This window comes from Rattus norvegicus, chromosome 16 (genome assembly GCF_021556685.1).
Source record: "Rattus norvegicus strain SHRSP/BbbUtx chromosome 16, alternate assembly SHRSP_T2T, whole genome shotgun sequence".
NCBI classification, from domain to species: Eukaryota; Metazoa; Chordata; class Mammalia; order Rodentia; family Muridae; genus Rattus; species Rattus norvegicus.
In genome coordinates, this window is record NC_141549.1 from 87,740,233 (window position 1) to 87,756,344 (window position 16,112).

At 42.6% G+C, this 16,112-nt stretch overlaps 1 pseudogene; it reads right to left on the reverse strand.

Moving 5' to 3' along the window:
* Positions 1-11,367: 11,367 nt before the first annotated feature.
* On the reverse strand, positions 11,368-11,786 carry Rps23-ps10 (ribosomal protein S23, pseudogene 10; annotated as a pseudogene).
* Positions 11,787-16,112: the final 4,326 nt, after the last annotated feature.

Here is a 16,112-nt window from a genome sequence, read left to right on the forward strand (position 1 = left end):
TGCACAGCTTCACCTTGCTATATCACGAGGAGGATTTTTTATCTCCCATTGGCAGCAGACGGATGTGTTTTCCGGTGGTGTTATGTGAAACGTTTTGACAAGAAAGGACAAAACTGCGCTTCTCAATGATACAGGTTCTCTCCTGCTTTATTGACGCACTTTAAAATAGTTTTTTTTTAATATCATGCTATTCAGTAACTACTGTGTCTCTGTAATTTAAAGTAATAGTTCCATTTACTTCACTCTTCCTAGTGTTTTTTTCCTGCATTTTTTACTTTTAGGTCCTAACTCTGTTGCTTTTTCATAGCCTTTGAATATCTCTCAATAAGCATGTTTTTTAATTTTATAAATGAGAAGCTTATTACTGAAGCAACCGTGGAAGGAAGGCTAAATCTCCAAATCTGTTAACTCAAAAATAAATAAATGCAAATTATTTTAGTGCAGCTATATAAATAGAATGTATGATTGAATAGTCAATTAGCATTTAACATCTTTAAAAAATTGCAACACTGTGTTGGTTTTTTTTTTTTGCACAAGTAATATTCTGGACATGTGCCTAAACATATTTTGTTTAAAAAAGTATAATTGCTTTATTTTTAATTGTTCCTTCGTTACCAGAAGGCTATGCTTTCCCTTTCCTTGGACTCAGTACTGTGTGGTGAGGAAAGGGAGGATTGGTAGTTAGACTCTATTCTGCTGTTTTCTTATACACACCCAGTCTCTCATATGCACTCCCATGGAAAGAGTCCCAGACAATAGCATACTTTTCAAAATAAGTTTATGATTATACACCCTGCAGCCTCAGCTTTTTTGCTCAGCAATCTGGTGTAAGAATTTATAGCACAGATAGTCATTTAATCTATAGAAAAGTAAAGTCACAGGACGGTTTTGATATCCTGTATATCCTAGTGAGTGTGTTATTAACAAGAGGTATTGGACATAGTTGTTACTGGATCACTTCTTCAGTTAAGAGCTCAATGCATCACCATATGAATGGTGCTCATATCTTCAGTAGAAGGAGACAGAGGCGGAGGGAAAAGGTGTTTCTAAGATATGAAAAGGATCAGAGGACAGTTTAAAACTAAAGTAGTGGCAAGTAACAAACACTAAAATACAAAAGGAAGCTTGGAAACATCACACTGAAAATCAGTGGGGCACGGTGGGCTGTTGTTCTCCCTTCTCCCATTGGCCAAGATACAAAGGTCTGTCAAGGAAAGTTACAGATGAAATTTGATTAAAACTTACAAAATCTTCTAGCCTCTCTCACAAGACTAAGCTTAATAAGCAATCGAGAATAAAATGTGAAGATAAACACAAGTGATAATGAATATTAATTTCTATAATTAATGTTAATTTCTTGTGCCAATCTTTGAGTCTAACAGGAAGATGAACAAAGCCGGGAAGGCGGGATATGGTTTTCATGGCCCACAGGACGGCAGGTGCCATTTGGACTCAGGTTAATGGAAATTTAACGAATGCGAAGGTTTGGTTTTCCGGTGGTCACTGTCGGGAGGACATCTCTAACTCTAAATTCAGCCCGCAGCTCCGGAAAAACATCTGTCAGCAGCGACAGCAACCACTCAAGTCTTCTGTTGTCGTCGCCGTGGGGGACCCTGAGAGGAGTAGAAATCTCTCTGGGTAAACCCTTTCTCCCGCCAACTATGGAATTGTGATTCCTTCTGCAGTTTTAAAGGCAAAGCAACAACCTCTACTCAACATGTTTAATCATGTGTGTGCAGACTTGAAACCTAAATTCTCTGATGGTGACTTCATTGCTGGAAATACTTCTCACATAATTAAAGCCAATGCTCAAAATGATACATATAAAGGTGTTTATTAAAGATTCATTTTTAATAGTAAAAGAAGGGAAGGAAGAGAAGAGAAGGGTGGGAAGGGAAGGAAGAGAGGAAAAGGAAGGGGAAGGGAAGGAAGGAGAATGGAAGGAAAGAAAAGGGAAGAGGGGGGCAAAGAGAGAAGGGGGAGGAGAAAAGAAGGAAGGGGGAAGGGAAGGAAGAGAAGTAGCAGAGAGGGGAAGGTCTAACAGATAACACAAGCATGTGCAATAAGAGAGGAACACAACCACATGACATCTATATTACGACACACTTACCTGCAGCTTATTTATTTATTTTTGCTCTGAAGCAGTTGAAAACATGAATATACACATTCAACCCAGAAGAAATGGCACCAAGGAACTATTTAAAAAATGTGAAAGATTCAGAATACTGTGCATATGAATCCATTTTCCAAAGAAATACACACAGGCATCTATCTGATGTACATACAGTGGTCAGCATGTGTGGAATGAGGAAGTACATAGTAGATACATGTATGCTGACACACGTGAGGCCAAGACTGAGAAGTGCGTGTCATGCACCAAGTGTTTGTGTACTGATGTGCCATGGAGCACGGGGGCAGGGGGGGGTTAAACAGGACAGTCAGTCATGGCCACCTTGAAGATGGGATTCTCTTACTGATGTAGTTACACACAACCGCGTGTGCCTTGGTCAAGACACAAAGGTGAAAAAGAATGGAAAAGCCACGCATTCTAGGCACAAAGGACACTTTAATCATCCTGTGTTAATCATCTCTGACTCGAGTTTTAATGAACATTTGTCTTTCAAAGCAGGCACTTGAACTTTTCCTACAGCGCGCTACAAATACCGTGCACTTCCATTGGCTGTGCATCTGCCCGACGTCTTGTTTAAATAAGACATTGACCTACACATCTCAGCACAAGCATAGTTTTATTTAAATGGCACTCATAGAGGGATTGAAATGTAACAGCTGACCGATCTAAGATAAATACGGGGCCATGGAAGTAGCTCAATAGTAAAGTTGCCTGAGATTGACCCCTGGAACCCACATAGGAAAGGTGCCTGAGATTGACCCCTGGAACCCACATAGGAAAGGTGCCTGAGATTGACCCCTGGAACCTACATAGGAAAGGTGCCTGAGATTGACCCCTGGAACCCACATAGGAAAGGTGCCTGAGATTGACCCCTGAAACCCACATAGGAAAGGTGCCTGAGATTGACCCCTGGAACCCACATAGGAAAGGTGCCTGAGATTGACCCCTGGAACCCACATAGGAAAGGTGCCTGAGATTGACCCCTGGAACCTACATAGGAAAGGTGCCTGAGATTGACCCCTGGAACCCACATAGGAAAGGTGCCTGAGATTGACCCCTGAAACCCACATAGGAAAGGTGCCTGAGATTGACCCCTGGAACCCACATAGGAAAGGTGCCTGAGATTGACCCCTGGAACCCACATAGGAAAGGTGCCCGAGATTGACCCCTGGAACCCACATAGGAAAGGTGCCTGAGATTGACCCCTGGAACCCACATAGGAAAGGTGCCCGAGATTGACCCCTGGAACCCACATAGGAAAGGTGCCTGAGATTGACCCCTGGAACCCACATAGGAAAGGTGCCTGAGATTGACCCCTGGAACCTACATAGGAAAGGTGCCCGAGATTGACCCCTGGAACCCACATAGGAAAGGTGCCTGAGATTGACCCCTGGAACCCACATAGGAAAGGTGCCCGAGATTGACCCCTGGAACCCACATAGGAAAGGTGCCTGAGATTGACCCCTGGAACCTACATAGGAAAGGTGCCCGAGATTGACCCCTGGAACCCACATAGGAAAGGTGCCTGAGATTGACCCCTGAAACCCACATAGGAAAGGTGCCTGAGATTGACCCCTGGAACCCACATAGGAAAGGTGCCTGAGATTGACCCCTGGAACCTACATAGGAAAGGTGCCCGAGATTGACCCCTGGAACCCACATAGGAAAGGTGCCTGAGATTGACCCCTGAAACCCACATAGGAAAGGTGCCTGAGATTGACCCCTGGAACCCACATAGGAAAGGTGCCTGAGATTGACCCCTGGAACCTACATAGGAAAGGTGCCCGAGATTGACCCCTGGAACCCACATAGGAAAGGTGCCTGAGATTGACCCCTGGAACCCACATAGGAAAGATACCTGAGATTGACCCCTGGAACCCACATAGGAAAGGTGCCTGAGATTGACCCCTGGAACCTACATAGGAAAGGTGCCCGAGATTGACCCCTGGAACCCACATAGGAAAGGTGCCTGAGATTGACCCCTGGAACCCACATAGGAAAGATACCTGATATTGACCCCTGGAACCCACATAGGAAAGGTGCCTGAGATTGACCCCCAGAACCTACATAGGAAAAGGAGAGAACCAACTTCTACAAGTTTCTCTCTAATCTCCACATGTGACGAGACACATCCTTTGCCTCCCAAAATATAAACAAGTATTGACAAAAAATAAGAAAAAAAAATCAGTGAACTTGAAATAAAAGCAACATATCAATCAGGTTTCTTAGCAGCCATGTCAGAAGAAATGTACAATGATCATGCAAAACTCACTCTATCATATTTAGCTACAAATAATGAAAACAATGACTCAGCGTTTAATTATTTCTATTTCAATACTGATGGTATATAGCAATTATGAAATTGCTCCACACATATTTTCATACTAAGCATTTGAAAACGAATGTGCATTTTATACGTTCAGTACCTCTTAGTTCAAGTTGGCTGTGTTTCTGGGGCTTAGTAGCTATGGTGTTGGACAGAATAGTACTAGACAGTTAACAGAAGGGATATGTCCTGGTTTTTGAAGGTGGCAATAGTCAAAACAAATGTTCATCAGACGCTGAATAACAGAAAGGCAGCTCAGCCCCCATCTGTCTATTAGAACAGCCTCGACTGCCACATAGACTCTGCTCCTTGTCTCAGGAATCATTTTCATCAGAGTGTTCAGAAATATTTTCCTTAATGATCTCAAATCTGGGTTTCCTAAGTTGTGGGGTATGTTGGGAAGTGGGATGGCTCAGAGAGGTAGGAACATGTGTATGTACATATATGTATATGTGTGCCTGTGTGTCCATGTGATTCTTTGAAATGGAATTCTGATTCCTTATGATTGTGCAGAGGACTTCCTTTATGGTTAGGGCTGCATTTTCACAAGCTCCTCCTTGTGGCCCCCAGGGAACTGTCTAAGGACTGCTCTGTGAATCTCCAGTGTCCCAGGGCTTATCTTATTCTAGTCTGATCTTTGAATGGCTAGTATTTTCCCCTTGTCTCCAATATGGAGTTTTCTGACTTGAGACTGACCGACAACAGATTTTCAATGCCATGTCTCAAGTTGATAAACATTGATGTTTTTGCATAGCTTTTCCTTTATGCCTCCCTTTGAGAACAGTTGCCCCAGAAGTTCATTTACCTGCAGAAAACAGTCACACGAGAAGATGAATACTGACCAACCATTGATCCTCAGGGCATTGGACGACCAGCAAAGTAGTGCATTAGCTGTGGATGCCCAGCCACTGTGTGGAAACTAATGCTTTCCTTTGCTGCTTCCTCTACTTTGGGTCTTAAAGCTCCAGTCTTGTGATGCACACCCCAAGAATCTATCTCCCCCACTATAGCAGAAAATCTCTTCCCAGGACAGCAGGGGGAGGGGGCAGTGACCTGACATGGGGGATGGAAGCAGAAAAGGGTGAGGGGTGGTTTGAAGGAGTTGGAGAAGGAGGTGATGGTCAGGCATTTCATGTTTTAGATACCCAGACACTGAGGGCTGTGGGCTTGGCCATTCAAAACACTTTGAGCTTCCCTTCAGAGTTCTTACAAACAGCATTGTCTGAGGTTGCCACATGCTGACTTGGAGGCAATCTCAATTGAGTTGAGGAGTTACTGACCTGAGAGAAAGTCAGCCCCAAGGGAGTTCATGAAATATTGACCCTCAGAAAAATACAGAAGGTGGCCTCTTCCAAACCCATGATCCAAACTTCCAGTTATTGAGAAAGTCTTGGCCAAGTCCAATGTAGACATTTTGGCTAGATAATCCCATCGACCGTGGAGAGCTGTGGGAGGAGGGACAGCTGACACTGTCACTAATCATGATACTAGTGTCTCACTCCCCCATGGGTGGCAGAGAAAGTGGGTTCATAATCATCTGTCTAGGGGAAAGAGACCTAATCTAAACATTCATTCTACAAGTCAAGTCCCCTTACATGGGAATTTTAGTTTTCGGTGTAAAAGTCTGTGAGAATGTCTAGCAGACAGGCCCAGGAAACATTCCTGGATTTATTTGTGCCCATAAATATTGAAAGAGAAGCAAATGCAATTCCTGTGGGTCATTCTTGAATTCAAGCCCAGGTTTCAAAACACTGACACAGGCAAAGTTTGAAGGATCAGAGGCTTAAAAAGAAATCAAAGTATAAAGGAGATGAGAGGAGAAACGTTAAACAAGAAACCATAGGAAAATCCTGGGAAACAAAATACCTTATAGAGAGTCCTCAAGACAACAGCATAAGGATTGATTTTGATTTTTGAGCAGACTGAAAATGAATTTTCCTGGCATGCTTGAAGAAAAAAGAGCAGTCTTGTCAATAGTAAGAAAAAGGGAAGGAAACGAAAACACCTGGGTGTACTTGAAAAGAAAACAAAGTATTAAAACCTTTTCGATGGGAACATGCAAAAATTGAACTTAAGACAGACAATACTTTAAAGAATATGATAAGGGAAAGTTAATAAAAATCACATGAGAGAGTAAAATAAGAAAGGTATATGAATTTTTGAGACTTTTCGGATCTGATAAAATTGTTGAATCTCTGCTTCCGCACGAGGGTCTCACTTCTAATGTGACTCAGATGAGCAACTTAAGAAGTCAGACCTTGGTCATCACTAGTTCAAAACGGGCTTCACAGTGCTGTGTGTAATGGCTCCTGTAGCCTAGAGAAGAATCTCTTCCTTTCCTTGTCCCAGCTTCTGGGGAATTCCCACAGTCTTGGGATCACAACTTCTCCTTCATTTTCCATACTGGTGATAGAGCATCTTAAAAACCCCCTTACTCACACAGATCCTGGTTACTTGTGTCCAGATGATTAACAGAGATGACCTCCGCATTGCAAAGTCAGCAGGTTGGCAACCTTAATTCTACCTGACCATTGTGCTACCTGACACACTCAGTTTCCAGGAATTGAGAAATGGGGATGTGTTTGGAAGATCGTGAATCAGCCTACCTAAGACATCAGTCATGCCATTCAGATATTGAACAAACCACAGGGAGATAAAATACCTTCAACGATACCTGGCATCCTCCACACAACAAGGGAAGCGTTCAGAGAAAGAAAATTTATGTTCAACACAAAACGTCTTAGAATTCCATATCTTAAAATATGTTTTCAGAATCTATAATAAACAAGAGAAACATCCTCAATTTCCAAAGGTTTCAATAAACTTATTAAAGAAAATATGTTGCATAGAAGAGGAAACGGTCTAATAAAAAGTCTGAACCCAGAATTGCTCCTGTCTAAAGGAAATGCAGGGACAAAGAGTGGAGCAGAGACTGAAGGAAAGGCCATCCAGAGACTGCCCCACCTGGGGATCCATCCCATATGCAGCCACCAAACCCAGTCACTATTGCTAATGCCAAGAAGTGCTTGCTGACAGGAGCCTGATATGGATGTCTCCTGAGAGTCTCTGACAGAGTCCTTACTGATACAGATGAGGATGCTTGCAGTTAACCATCAGACTGAGCACAGGGACCCCAGTGGAGGAGTTAAGGAAAGGACTGTAGGAGCCAAAGGGGTTTGCAACCACCTAGAAAGAACAATAATATCAACTAACCAGACCCCACAGAACTCCGAGAAACTAAACCACCAACCAATGAGTACACATGGAGGGACCCATAGCTCCAGCTGCATACGTAGCAGAGAATGGTCTTGTCTGGCATTAATGGGAGGGGAGGCCTTTGGTCTGTGAATGTTCAATACTCCAGGGTAGGGAATGCTAGGTTGGTGAGGTGGGGGGGTGGGTGGATGGGAGAGCACCCTCATAGAAGCAGGGGGAGGAGGGGGGATGGGATAGGGGGTTTTGGTAGGGGAAACCGTGAAGGGGGATAACATTTGAAATGTAAATAAATAAAATAATCAATAAATTAGAAAAAAACAGTTCTGAGCTGTCATAAAGTGCGTGGGAAACCAAAGAAGACATGAAGCATGTTTGCTATTCTATGACAGCACACATTAAAATCTGTCAGTTTATACGCCAACCAAAAGAATACATTAGATAAATAAACTGTGTTCACTACAAAGACAGCGAGACTTCCTGCACAATCATTCTGCCAGTGGTTCCTGGAGAGAATCCATCAGGAAGTAGTCAGACATTCTTTCCTAGTGTTGCCAGTTTCCTCACATTTTTTAAAAAAAGATTTATTTATTTATTTATTATATATGAGTACACAGTAGCTGTCTTCAGACACACCTGAAGAGGGCATCAGATATTACTACAGATGGTTGTGAGCCACCTTGTGGTTGCTGGGAATTGAACTCAGGACCTCTGGAAGAACAGCCGGTGCTCTTGACTGCTGAGCCATCTCTCCATTCCTCTTCACATTTTTTAACCACAGGACCAGGCCTGGAGGAGACCTGACTGTCCTGATGGGTGAGCGTCCCCTCTGCCTTCAGGACATAGCCAAGTGAGCCATAGGTGGCCCTGAGTTAAATATCCTGACTCAGCATCTCCCAGAACACTTCTCCCAAGACTGCAACCAAACCCTTGCTCTCTAGGCAGTAATTAACGTGTGCTTCCGCTGTTGTGAAAAGAATTTAATTTGGTTGAAGATTTACTCCTTTGAGCAATTTTCTTTACACCGGCCCCCAAATTAAGATGTTAGTAGAAGTATTTTTAGGTCCAAATGACAGGTCTAAATGCTTCCTCTATATTTCTAACCTGTTCTCTAAGTGGAGTTAAATTAAGTAGTTTAATGTGCAGTTTTTGCCAAACCAAACAATTAGCTTCTGCCTGTTACAGAATTCAGTGTTTTTTCATAATTTTTAAAACTGTCCTTATTTACCATAAATATATGTAGTTGCACATGCCACAGTAAATGTGTGGAGTTTGGAGGATAGCTTCTGGGTGTTTGTTTTCTCCTTCTGCCCAGTGGGTCTAAGGGATAAAATTCAGGTCCTCAGTTTGCAGCTGGCCTCTTTACCCACTGGGCCATTTTGCCAGTCTTTCAAGCCATTTTTTCATAAGTTAGCAGCATATTTAAGTGGGTCAAACACTGAAGTCTCTCCAGTGTGGTAGATACTAGGTTGATACTCTTTTATTATAAAATGTAACTCCCGATGACTTCTGCAACATTGTTTTTCATTTTTAGTATCTATTGTGCCTCCCATCTGGTGTTCTGTGGAGTAAATATTTGTCTTCCTCAAAGCTCTGTGTTCTTTGAAAGACTGGTGGAGGTGACATTGCTATGTCCTTTACACCACTGAAGTCTGCAGTACGGGTTAACTGTGTCTCTGCCCATCATGAAGAACAACCCCAGCCCTAAGACCTCCTCGTACTCTGCAGGTCATTGACTTCACGTTTACATCCAAGGCAGCACGCTGGGCTGCAAGGCTGCTTTTTTGTATGACACAGACCCAGATATCTTGTGTATGACAGGGACGCAAGCCCATGAAGACTCTTCAGGTCACGTGAGCTTTACTCATGATGCTTTAACTTGCAGTGTTTTTAGGGTGTAAAAGCCGGTAACCCGAACCCTGTAACATCACCAAAAACTGCAGCGGCTTGCAAGTTTGCCATGCGAAAGGGCAGGAAAGGCTATCTGGGCAAGCACCAGAAGTGTACCGAAAGCCAAGAGACACAACTGGATTATATGTTTAATAATCTTCTCACTGTACCTAGGGTTGTAAGTCCCTGAATGCTGTGTGACAGCCCCTAGTCATGTCTGAAAATTACTCAGGGCTGACCTTTCTTCCCTCGCGTATTAACCTATTCTTTCTATTTAATATTTTGAGCTCAATCTATTGTTCATAACTATACTTACTCATTTCCTGGGAACAACATGGAGAGACATATTAATTCTACTCACAAGACATGCAAATGAGCTTAATAATGCTCATAAACCAGCTTTGTGGGAGGGCACCTGCTTCGGGGCAATGCATTAACATGCGTAGTTCGGCTCCACCAAGTTTTGACAAGAAAACTTTTAACACCTCAGAATACTCAGACTGGGAATGTTCCCCATGCTCACAATACTGTGCTTAAAACATTGTCTACAAGAATATTTATTTTACAAGGCAGGGCCTTTTAGATATCTATTATTATATCCATTTTAGGAAAAAAAATTTTAAAACAGTGTCACAGAAATGTTTATTGAGATTAAAACATGTTATTAGATTAAGATAGCTATCCCACAACATTTATGAATTGTCAGGTTTTCCTGTAATTTATTTTTATATGTTGTCAATTTAATCTTTCTATTAAATTAAGTAGAAATACTTGTGTTTGGCTATAAAATCTGACTTTAGATGTATCTACTGCTTCATTCTCTCAAAAAACAAAATAATTCTTCACATAACTAACTAAATTTATTTGTTTTGCATTATATCCTATGGTTTTATATTAATTAATGTTATCAGACAATTTCATATTTGTACATGTTCCTTTGATTATTCTCACTCCCACACTCTCTTATCTCGATTTTCTCTCTGTTGCCTCTGGCAGTTCATTTTACACTTTCAAGTCTTTTATTCTATTTGTGACCCACCGAGGTTATCCAGGGCCACTATGTGACCATGGTGTGGAGGTAATCGCTGGAGCTGGGTGGGCTTGCCCATGGACACCAACCTAAAGGCAATGTCTCTTTTCTCACCTCTTTTAGTGGTCAATGGTTCCCCAGGAGGTGGTTAAGAGAGTGTCAGGAGCTCTTGGCCAGTTTCTGTTTCTGACTTCCCAGTGTTTGTTCAACTAGGCAAAGTTCAAATCTACAGTAGCAGAAAGAACTGCTCATGGACCCCATGTGTAACTCACCTCCAGCAGGAGTGTTCTGAAGGTCATGCTTCCTGTGTCAACAGCGGAGAAAATCCTGACTCACAATCCACCAGGGCCAGAAGGGAAAGCCGCTTGCCTCTTGTAGGAGGTAGCAGTTTGTCCTCATTGGAATAAACAGTATTGCACGTGGAGATGCATAAATTTTCCCAGCCTGGAGTCCACTCTCATACCAGCACCTAGTTGACTTAAAAATGGCTAAATAGTAACACTGTGATCAGAATGCCCAATATTCTAGCTTAAGAGGAATAAGAAGTATTCATCTTGGAGATTTCAATTGACTGCCCTTGGTCCCACAGAGTCTGGGCTTGTGGGGTGGCTAAATATATGGATAGGAACCTACAGATGAGGCTCATCATCTCATGGTAGACAACGTAGAGTAGGGAATGGACCAGGGCGAGAAACAGCTTCCAAAACTACTAGTGATTGACATCCTTTTATTTTTTCAGAATATGAAAATTTATTACTTTGTTTCCACTGTCAAATTTTATGACCTCAACCTTTCCTTCTTGCCTTTGTGTAGAGCCAAAAGAGACACATTGGCTACTTTAAGCACCTTAGAGAGGACCCCAGGAATATCACCCACAGCATGACCTTTTTCACCAAATCTAGGAACCAGAACTTCTTCATTTTCCTCAATGAAGTTCAAGCAGCCATCATTGGGCCTGAATGCTGTGACCTTCTTGCCTTTCTTAAGGACACACTTCTGGATGGCAGAATTTAGCTGTTTGGCTTCAACCCCTACTTTGTCCAGCACAATTCCCTTTGCACAAGAGGTACCCCCAAATGGATTGACCTTCAGGGCTGTGCCCAAGTAGGCTTTCTTATACTGTTTATCATGCCATTTCTGGTCCTGTCAGTGACTTGGAGCTTCCGGGTTATACAGAGACCAAAACACTTGCCCATCTTGCCGGCTCCACGGGCCGAGAAAAGAGAGGGTGATCCATCGACATCTTTAAGTAGGTCTGTCCCCCTAAAATTCTCACACCTCCAAAAAGGAACACTATGAGCCTGTAGGGGACTTTTCATTTTCAAAGCACAGGATCTAAGGCTCATGCCCACCTCAGCATGCAAATTGTTTAGCCCCTCTCAAAGAGTCACAGGATCTTAACAGTTCCAAAATTGTTTAGAAGTCAAAACTCAACCCAACTCTTAACTGTAGTCAACCGTAAAAATAACTTTACATTGTTCATGCACAACGATGGAGAGAACATTCTCATTTCTACAAAAGGAGCAAAGGGGACAGACATTTCTGGAAGGATGGGGCCAAAACTAGACTGGAGTTCTGCATTTGCAAACATCAACTCCTTAATCTAGGTTGGAGATGAGGTCATCAGTGCTATGATGGGAGCATCAAAGGGCTTGAGCAGCTCGGATGTGCAGGCTGCCGTTTTCTGCCCACATGACCCTTCTTTTGAATGGGTATCGATCTTCTGCTCCCTTCATCAGACAGTCCACATTCCCGGTTCCTGGCATCTCTACCACCTTTAAGGTCACCATTGAGCTTTGCCCTCATGGCTCAGCTTCATGCATTTGGGGATCCCGACCCTCCCATAAATTGCCTGGTCCCCAGAGCTTTTCTTTGAAATCTTGGTGGAAAAACTAATTATCTCAAACTGTGTGCGTTGTGCATGACTGCAAAAGCAGCATCACATGAATAAAAACAGGATCCGCTGCCGGCTGGAGCTGCATTTGTATAGCTTGGCTGGTAACATGGTAGCTGCAAGGATTTCTGGGTGCTTGGGAAGATGGGTTCAGGGAAATACTTTTCTGGATGGCCCTGCTTGTGCAGAACATCCTGAAGTTTCAAAGTAGTCTTTCAAAGGACTAAAAACCTTTGTATCCTTCATTCAGAGATACGGGGTCAACCTAATTCCTAAACTGCCCTAAAGATAGCTTTTCACTCTATAATATTTCCTGTTGTTGAAAAATGAGATTTTTCTCTTCTAGTAGACTTCCTATTCTCCATAGAAAAGTCATTTAGTTTTGTTTTTCAGAACCTAAGAATTCTTCCCATTTTTCCACTTTCTAACTAAACTACATCATAGATTATTATTCCAGAAACATTCTACATTTCATGATTTCACAGTTACTTTTACTATTTTCATATATATCCTTTTCGTTTTATTGAAACATAATTTATAAAAATGTATATACAATATAACAGGAGATTTGTAAATGAGAAATTTGTTACTGAGAATAATTTAACAATAGTAATTTAGCATCTTATTTAATGCATAACTCATCCTCTTGGAAAAAAAATAAAGGATTTACTAAAGGGAGATTTTTTTTTTGAAAATAGGGTTTTGTTTTGTTTTGTTTTGTTTTTTCCCATATAATATATCCTGGTTGTGGTTTTCCCCTCCTCTACTCCTCCTAGTTTCTCTCCACCTAGAAAAAAGTGTTACTTTTATTTTTGTTCCCAATTTTAGAAATTATTTTCTTAATTTTACATTATGAGTACGGGTGTTTTGCCCATGTGTATCTGTGCAGCATGTGTGAGTCTCTTGGCCTGGCCAAAGAGGGCACTGCATCACCTGGAATTAGAGTTAATAATGGTTATGAGCTACCAGGTGGGAACTGAAGTGAGGTTCTCCGCAAAAGCAGCCTGTGCGTATATCTTCTGAGCCATCTCTCTAGACCCAGTCTGTTCTTTTCAGACATGCTATCCATGCTCAAGCAATACAGTCCTCATCTCTGAATATTCCTTATAAGCTGTTTATTGTTCCCCATCTCAGCTCTACAATTAATAAGTGACAACACCATCTTGTCTTGGTCCTCACAAACAGGCACCAAGCACTTCACCATTAAGAAGGGCACGAGCTAAGGGGTTTCATGTCAGAGGCGCATATTAAGCCCGTGAATACCATGGCATCAAAACATACCTCTTGGGAACATAGACATTATCTAGAGAATATTTCTTTGGATACTTCTGTTTCTAGGAACTGGCTGTTCTACATTTAGACCTAGAATGCCTCGCTTGAGCAAATCCCAGATCACAATGGTAACATTTTGGATGTTGGTGGTGATTTATCCTGCTGGCAATTCGAAACACCGCCCAAACCTTCATAAACACAAGACAAGCTCCACTCCACGGGAATCGTTTGGTGGTGTGTTCTCTGCTTTCTCTTCAAATTTGACCTTAAAATTTAACAATAATGCTACGTCGAGAATTGTTTACAAAACTCATACGCTCTTCAGGGGAAAAAGTATGTAACAAGAGAATTTGAAAATCAGCAGAAATCCCTTGTTTCCAGCAGAGCATTGCTGAGGCCCCTTGCTATGGCTACAATTCATCATCCATAAGTCTAGGGACAAGGGTCTCACACATGCTTTCTATAGTCACGGGATAAGAGAGCCCCAGGCATAGCTATAATGGCCTCTGAATTCACAGAAACTTGGTCTTCATGTGGGTCTTGAACAGCTGGAGCAAGGGATGTCCCCAAAACTGTTGCCTGTATGTGGAATATGTTCTAGCTGGACTGCCTTGTCTGCCTCAGTGGGAGAGGAAGTACCTAGCTTCCCAGAGACTTGAAGTGCCAAGGTTGAGGGGATACTCAGGGGTCCCCATCTGCTCAGAGGAGATGGGGAGAGGAATGGGGGAAAGATTGTGGGAGGGGGGTAATGAGTGGGATGCAAAGTGAACAGATTAAAAACATACAATAGGGGCTGGAGAGATGGCTCAGTGGTTAAGAGCACTGACTGCTCTTCCAGAGGTCCTGAGTTCAAATCCCAGCAACCACATGGTGGCTCACAACCATCTGTAATGAGATCTGGTGCCCTCTTCTGGTGCGTCTGAAGACAGCAACAGTGTACTTATATATAATAAATAATTTTTTTTAAAAAAAAAACATACAATAGAATTACGAGAATATTTTCTAGACTGTATTTACAAATTGCCTAGCTTGTCCACCTGAGGCTGGGATAGGGTGAAGGGGATGGTTATGCTGAAGAATTTCATGTTCAAGTTATTTAGCTGTGGCAGAACCTTCCCCCACAGATTAAAGATTTCAAGGAGCCAATCACTGGGTGGGTAGGTGGGACTTCCAGGTCGGAGGAAGGAAGAAGAGAAGCAGGAGAAAAGATAGGGCTTTTTGGACGGGAGAGATGACAGAGGACAAAATGGAGGTGGCAGAGGTCCCCTGTTCAGGTGGCAGATCTGCCAGTATCCGCTACCGGAGGATTTGTAACTTTTAATAGCTTACAAATTAGGATGCTGGTAGCTGTGCTCAGAGATTGTGTTACCTGTTGATTCTAAACTAAGATTGTGTGGTATTTTGCTTTTTGAGGCGACTCAACCGGGTTCCAGAGAGAAAGGTATGGCGACAAAGCATGGGTTTGTGAAAAGTGCACCATGGGAATTTGGAAGCCTGGGGCTGGCGGTAGTCATGGCAGCCACCTGCCATGGGAACTTAGGAGCCAGGTGGAGAGAATTCAGAGTTACAGATCAGAGAGTCTGGAGATGAGAACAGGCCAGGTCGACCTGTAGCCGGTGCCTTGCTGGCTGTAGCATGGATTGCTTTTTTTTAAATATTTCATGCAACATTTAGCCTCCCCTGTCAGCCCAGATTTGGCTTTCTCTAGATGTATATTTCCATCTCCATTTATAGCACTGGGCTGATTGAATTCCTGGTGCTTGGGGGGTTTTGTTCGCTAAACGTTATATTTGTTTGTTTATTGTTCTACAGCGCCATCTAAGAGTAGTTCGTGTAAGAGTCTAATACCCTTTCACACATTCCTCCATCCACACAGCTCCCCTGTTTTCTTTTCTCTCCTTTCCTCAGTCTTCTTTGTTCCCATGTTACCAACACACACACACACACACACACACACACACACACACACACACACACACACGCCTTTAGATTTCTATATTGTCTAGGAGCCACAGGTGAGAGAAAACATATTTGTCTTTCTAAGACTGCCTTAATTCACTTGGTGGGATCATCTTTTAGTCACATCAATTTCCCTTGCAAACAACGTAATTTCCTTCTTTAGGGCTGTGAAAAACCTATTATACGTAAACATCACATTCTCTCCCCCCCATTCCTCTGTGGATGGACACCTAGGCTGACTGCAGAATTCAGCTATCTTGCATAGTGCCACTGTAAACACCGATGTGCGTTTTGTTGCTCAGGAGGCCCCAGAGGTCTCCCAGATAACAGGCTATACCTATGTACCACAACTACACAGTAAGGCGTCTTAGCTGAGTGTACCATCAGCAGGACACAG